Source organism: Triticum dicoccoides, chromosome 2B (genome assembly GCF_002162155.2).
Source record: "Triticum dicoccoides isolate Atlit2015 ecotype Zavitan chromosome 2B, WEW_v2.0, whole genome shotgun sequence".
In the NCBI taxonomy this organism is placed as follows: Eukaryota; Viridiplantae; Streptophyta; class Magnoliopsida; order Poales; family Poaceae; genus Triticum; species Triticum dicoccoides.
The window spans coordinates 237,522,736-237,529,996 of NC_041383.1; positions in this window are offsets into that span (position 1 = coordinate 237,522,736).

Here is a 7,261-nt window from a genome sequence, read left to right on the forward strand (position 1 = left end):
CACACTGGTAGTCGAATGTTGTAGGTAGGTATCCATGCCATAGAGAAAAACTGCACCTCTGCCCCCTCAAATTCCAGTAGGCCAGCCGCCCTGTATCTTTGACGTGGGCAAACACAAATTCGATGGCACTCTTTATCGATCACGCAGCCACACACTTCATCTCTGTTTTCAATTCTATCGACATCTCACGTCCATGACTCCGTTTCACACACATTGCATATGTTATGTTTTTTTGTTTGAGATATCATCACCACATTGCCTCTGTTTCGCACAAACCATCTCTCTCACACCCACCCATGTACGTACCTGCACCTAAAGAAGAGGTGCACGCAGGATGCACGTACTCAGGTCTCGTTCCCGGCCACACCCGCGTGGGTACACGGTGGAGTTCGTTTCTGTAATGAAAGGCAGCCCACGTGATAATTTGATGCGTGTAGCGGTTGTTTACTCGAAGGAGGGTCGGGTACCACGCTTAGACGGAACAAAGTTCAACTTGACGCGTTAGTATTAAATAAAGTTATATATTCCTCAATGGCACATACAGAATATAAAACGATTGTCGTGGGCAAATGGAAAAATGGGTTTGTCTTTCGTCACACCATGTCCCACAAGGCGGCGGTGGCCTCTCTCTCCCAGCGTTAGTCAGTGATCCGGCCGCATCCCATCCGCCGGCGAAAAGGGAGGATGTGCATCGTCTCTCTGTTTGACGGCGTTGAGGCAGCACATCCCGATCTGCGGTACCTATTGTTCTCTCTGACCAAGCTCTGACGCGGTAGGGCCTTCGCCACTTGCTCGCTGCCGCAGTATGGGCAGATCCCAGCCGCTGACTCCCTCCTAGTAACATCCCAACGACCCTCAGGTACAGCTTCCTCCGGCCTTGCTCCACTGCCCATCTTCCCACGTTGCTGCATGTGGATCTTCTTTAGTTGTTTGCTTAAAACGTATCTCGACCAGCGTACTTTCCATCTTGCAATCTCGTCCTCAAACCATTTTTGATAAACCACCATGTGCTATCTTTCCCTTATTAAATGGAATATGCTTCTTTTTTGTCGGCGTATGTGTCCTCAACTCGTGTTATTGGGTAGTAATTGTTTCGTTTCTACCTCGTTTTGCAACTAGGGCTATCCATTTTCACCTCATTGCTATTGCGACCCTTTGGTGAACTGCACCAAATCACTTTTTCTTAAGAGTGTTTTGTGCAGTTCCGACAAAATGTCACACGAGCAATGTTTTTACATTTCTGTGGGACTGCAGAAATGGAGATTGGTTTTGCTATCCTCCTCATCCAACTCCGTGCCTAATCTTCTCCAACAAGTAGTTAGTCCTAAAGAGAGATCGTAGAGGTGATCGGCTTCTATTTGTGTGTGTTATGTTTCATCATCTAGTTACACTATTATTGTAATCACACTGACTGGATATCTTTGCAAATAGGGATGGTCCGCTCGATTTTAGTGGAGCTGCACAAAATGATCAGATTGTGTCTTTTTTGGCTACAGAGCTGGGTGAAACTAGTTGCCAAGCAATGAACACTGTGCCAAGGAAATGGAGCCATGCCTACGAACAGCATCGATCAATTATATAATTTTCTTTATTTGTACACCTTCTCACAACTTTGTCTTCAGTTGTGATGTGAATATTGGCGATGTTCTGCGAACCATTGAGATGCATTAGCAGTCATGGTAGTTTCATTTGTATTTGATGGAATGTTGTAACGAGATAATCTTGAAAGACACATGAATCCTAAGTTGAAACCTTTTTTTCCCGCGGGAACCAAAGTTGAAACCTTCATAGCATCACACTACAATTTCATTAAAATTATGCGTACATATAAACAAATCCTAAAGGATTGATAGCAATGCCAGAAACAATTCAACTTCGTTTCGCCGACATGTGGGACATCCTTCATCCGGCTCCATCTGCCATGCATCAATATTGAGTGCACAACTGTAGGGAAAGATTCATCCCGGTCATTGCGCTGCAATAGTAATGACTAGTGAGCAGTCAAATCACAGAGCCCCACCTTTGCCATAGTAAGTTGCTCGGACGAAGCAACCATCATTTCTCTGTTCCTTGAATCCGCTGGTACTCCCATATTTCCAGAGTAATAAGTTGCTCGGGCGAATCAACCATCACTTCACCTTTCCCACAGTAAGTACTAGTACCTCCTTTTTTACTCTAGAAACAACCACACGCGAATATTGGACGGTAGCAGCATAGCAACTGAATCAAAAATCGAAACCAACCAATGAACTATTAATACTGGTGAGCATTTTCTAGTACTCCCTCCGTCCGGAAATACTTGTCCTAGAAATGGATAAAATGGATGTATCTATAACTAAAACAAGTCTAGATACAACCATTTCAGGGACAAGTATTTCTGGATGGAGGGAGTACTAGCAAACGCTCACTAGTAGTAGTAGTTCATTAGTTGGTTTCGATTTTTGATTCAGTTGTTGTGCTGCTACCGTCCAATATTAGCGTGTGGTTGTTTCTAGAATAAAAAAGGAGGTACCCCTACTTATGTTACTCCCACTATGCCTAATCTAGGGTTAGTAGGTGACCTTGCGCTTGGCTCTTTGCCTCTTCCGTAAGTCGATGTTCTACAGTAGTACTTCTGGCAATCTAACACCAAATGAATTGTTGCACGTCCACCGCTTGTAAGCAAAAGTTCCTCCTCGTGCCACGAGCCACCACGCACGCGTTGGCGAGGGAGAAGACGTAGTAAGCAAGCTTCTCGTCATTCTGCGAGTTGACAGGACAAATCAAAGTTATTTAGTACGTACTCTCAAAAGGGCTGACCATGTCATGGCTACCATCCCGTGATCCGTCGTTGAGTACGTGCACTATTCACGTGCCATCAAGGAGAAAAAATATTGTGTAGTAGGTGCCATCGAAGTGCATGACGCACTTACGCACTGCTTATCTGATTATCTCCATTTTCTTGCATGACACGTGCACCTTGATGCTAGATGTCTCGCGTGTTGGCAAAAGGATGAACAAAGCTCACGTAAAAAAAGAGTTGAAGAACATAGATTCCCGACGACCAAGAAGGAGGAACCTCGGGGTGGAGCGTCTGCAAGGAACCTTGCTTGTTTCCCCCTTTTTTTGCCGCTTGCCCACCTATAAACAAATAAAAGAACATGAACTCTTCGCTAACCACTAGAGACGATACATCAGGATGCTAAGTTGAAGATGTTTTATAGTTTATATTGATAACCACGCAACAAGCCGCGCATGTACAGGACGCATGCAGCCACGCATGTACACACGCCAATGCACTAACTCCATCCGATCCAACTCATGCACATACGCGCACAGCATGGAGCACACAACGCACTTACACAACAGATGCATGCACACACACTCGGCCCCAGAATGCACATGAATAACACATGCATGCATGCACACTTGGCTGCATGGAGGTGTGCGCCATCTGCGGTGACGTTCGGTTCGTCGTGCTATAGCGAAGATTGCACACAACGGTGCCTACGCATCTCCTACAACACCTCTTTGCCATCGTTGCTCAACGACTAGTCGGAGACGAAGACGACCACAACCTTGGCCTTAGAGCTACTAGCACTGATGGAAAAACACGCGCGCTGCACGCACACGAGCACGTACGGAGTGCCCACAACATGGTGCATCCCCAGTCGCCTCTACTCCTTCTGCGCACGTTGTCTATCAAGGTGGTTGCATGCCTAATGATGATGCGGCTGCACGTTGTCACCACAGATATGTTACTGTAGAGGTAGTAACATAGACTAGTGTCATATGCATGAAACTACTAGTGAGTATGGGAGCACATGATATTTCCCCGTCTGGACCGATCCCAAGTTGGCTTCTCACCTTCTTGGCCCAACCAAAACCCCTCCCCCCTCCCGCGCGCGCTTCCTGCCCGGCGCCAGCTAAGCCCGCCGCTCCACATTGATGGCAAGTCAGGGTGACGCGACCTCTCACTGCTCCCGCCGTTGAAGTGGCGCGCCGACCAAGGGCACCGCCCGCTGCACGCCCGGCATTTCAGACTACACAGTGGAGAGTAAATTTAGAGCAAGTACTATAGTTAGATGACATAAGCAGGCTATAAGGATTTAAATATAGTATTTGTGCTTAGTTGAAGGAGAGAGAAGAGGAGAGAGAAGAGAGGCGAGTTGTAAACTTGTAGCCAGTTGTAGTAGGAGCCCCAACATACTTTGTGAGACAAAAGGTGGGGCCATTATTAATGATATAGTATTTATACTAAAGGAACTAACGGACGCCTTAATTACTCAGTTTTTTTAGACAAACCTTGGTGGGGCTATTATTGACTTGGACGTGGGGTTTGGGGGCCAAAGGCCTACTATTGTACTTGGTGTTACCCGCACGACCAACCTGACATGTACCCCTCAAAAAAAACCTGACATGCTCTACCCTAGCCGCCGCTATATCATATTGTTTCGCACCGTTCCAGATCTTAACGCCGCCAGTGCAATTCTTCTCCAGCCCTCCTTCCGGCGAAAAGGGACAACATTCCTTCGAACCCTGCCTTTCGTGATCCTATACGCGAGAGGGGCGTTCATGTTTTTGGGGAGCACACTCCTGTGACTGCTGCCAGCGACGACTTCCTCAAGGACAACCTTCTTCCCCGACCTCCGTAACCTCTTCATCAACAACATGAGTGACAACATCAACCACAGCGGTTCTGCTCCCGCTGTACAGTATGTGATTCTGTCCTCCTGGTTTACTCCACATCATTACTTTGATGTTTGCAATTGTCGTCATGATCTATTTACTGTTGATTCGGATTAAATCTCATAGTAAATTGCTCATATATTCAACAATCCAATCCAAAAACCTGATTATAGGCAATTTACTCCGAGTGGTTTTGCCGCGCTTTTGAAGCCACCTACTTTTAAGGGGGTGCAATATAAAAGGTGGCGCACAAGAGCAGTATATTGGTTTTAGATCATGTACTGCTATGACGCAACTAAGGGTAAGCCTGAGGGCGATCTTAATCCTACACAGCAGGAAGCTTTTGAGAACATGGATACCCTCTTCAAAGCCGCCCTCCTGAGTGTTCTTGACGATTCCATTGTGTATTCATATATGTCGTTTGACAGCAGGAAAGACATGTGGACTGCGCTCGAGGCCACGTTTGGGGCCTCGGGCGTTGGCAACGAGTTGTACGTCATGGAGCAATTCTGTGACTACAAGATGACTGATGAGCGTTCTGTTGTTCAGCAGACTCATGAGATACAGTCACTCTCTAAGGAACTTGAGTACTTTAAGTGTGTGTTACCGAACAAATTTGTTGTTGGGACCATCATTGCCAAGCTTCCACCTTCGTGGAACGATTTTGCTACTTCTCTGAAAAACAAGAGACATGAGTTTTCTGTTTTGGATCTCATTAGCACTCTTGATTTTGAAGAGAAGGTGAGAGCAAAAGACACACGTGCTCGGGTCGCTGAGGGAGCTTCTAGTGCCCACATGGTACACGAGAAGAACTTCCAGCCCAACCAGCCCCAAAAGAACAAGAACAAATCTCAGGGAAAGGCAAGTTTGATGCAAAGAACAAGCCGTCACATTCTACCAACTTCAAGAAGAATTCTCATCACGGGAAGGGATACAAACCTCAATTTTGGTAGCACCGCACAAAATTTATATGGCTGCATCTACCTACTGTCAGCTAACCTCATGGTGCTCCAGGTATTCCTACATTCATAACTAGGTACAATGACCACCACAAGATGTAATAAGCTTATTCGTACGTTGAATTGCTGATTGCAGTGCGGAATGATCCTGTCATGTGTGGAGGAGCAAACAAGCAGTGCAGCCGAAGGTGGAAATCAACCAACCACTTATGAAACCATATATAATCTTCCTCAGGCAGGTCAGTATCCCTTCCGTCGAGATGATCGTGTTTTGTCATGCCGAGCTATTGATATGTGCTACTGTTTTGCAACACCGTTTAAGTATAGCTAATGTTTTCCTAACTTTTCCGATTCAGGACAATGAAGATGATTTCAGGGGAACTGCACAATATGGACTCATGTTGAGTCATCTCTATTGCCTCATGTGTTTGCTACGAATGTGTCAGCATCAATTGCAAGATGAGGCAGCTAGCTAGCTGTGGAGTTGCTAACATGCTCAAAGTGCTCGCAACATTGAGAAGAAAGAAGCATGGCCAGGAAATTAATGCGTGCATAGGGAGGCCCTTTGCTCAGAGAAGCATCAACCGATTTTCTTTATTTCCACACCTTCTCACAGCTTTTTATTGGTTATAGTATGGTGAATCATTGAGATGCATAAACATGCTGAACTTTTGTTCTTCTGAATGTTAGTATGCATACTGTATCTTTTGAAGCTTAGTTTAATGTGAGTGTCTGCATTCAGTACCGCATCCTCTAATTTGGTGGATGCCAAGTTGAAAAAGGTTACCAATGAGTAGCCATAAGCTGGAGGCGTCTCTTTTTTCTTTCGAATGGGCAATAAGCTGGAGAGTGTCTCGGGCTGCCTCTAGCACAAGGCCCTCCAGTACGAAAACGGGCAGCCGACTGGGCCGATACAAAAGCCTATCCATCTTAAAGCCCATTTGTTTTTGTTTTTTGCAAGGACAAGCCCATATTTCTTGAAGAGGGGGCAATCCCAGAAAAACCCTCCTTCCTCCTCGCTTCCACTTATACTCCCTCCGTCCGGGTTTATTTGACCCATGACTCCATGAGCCAATTGCTAAGACCAAGAATATGCACACAGAGAAAATAAATCTCCTTAATTTACTCCATAACCACCCTATTAAATAGGTCTAGTAACAAACCAGTCGCATGCAGTGGCCAGCGGGCACATGCATCCTGCATGCATGGCCAGTTAGCCAAGTCCATGTGCCAACTCCAATGCAGCAACACAAAAGAAGAGAGCGATTCTTGGGAAAAAAGCGAGTAGTTAGTGCAGCGGGCCTTATAAACACGAACAACTCGCTCTCCCGCTTCTGTCTCCCCCTAATTCTCCCCGCTCCCCAATCTTCCTCACTCGTCCAGAAAACCCCCGCTCATCTTCTTCCTCACTTGTACAGAAAATGCATGCTCCTCTTCTTCTACTCCTACAGAAATCCCCAGCCCTCCTTCTTCCCCACTCGCACTACCACTAGGCTCGTCTCTGGCTACTCTGCTCAAACGCGTGAGCTTGGCATGATGCCCACAAGGAAAATGGAGTCAGCTGGCCCCAGCGCCAAGAAGATGAGGCTCTCGCCAGCGGCGACGCTGATTGTAGATCCCACACCCGGTAGCGC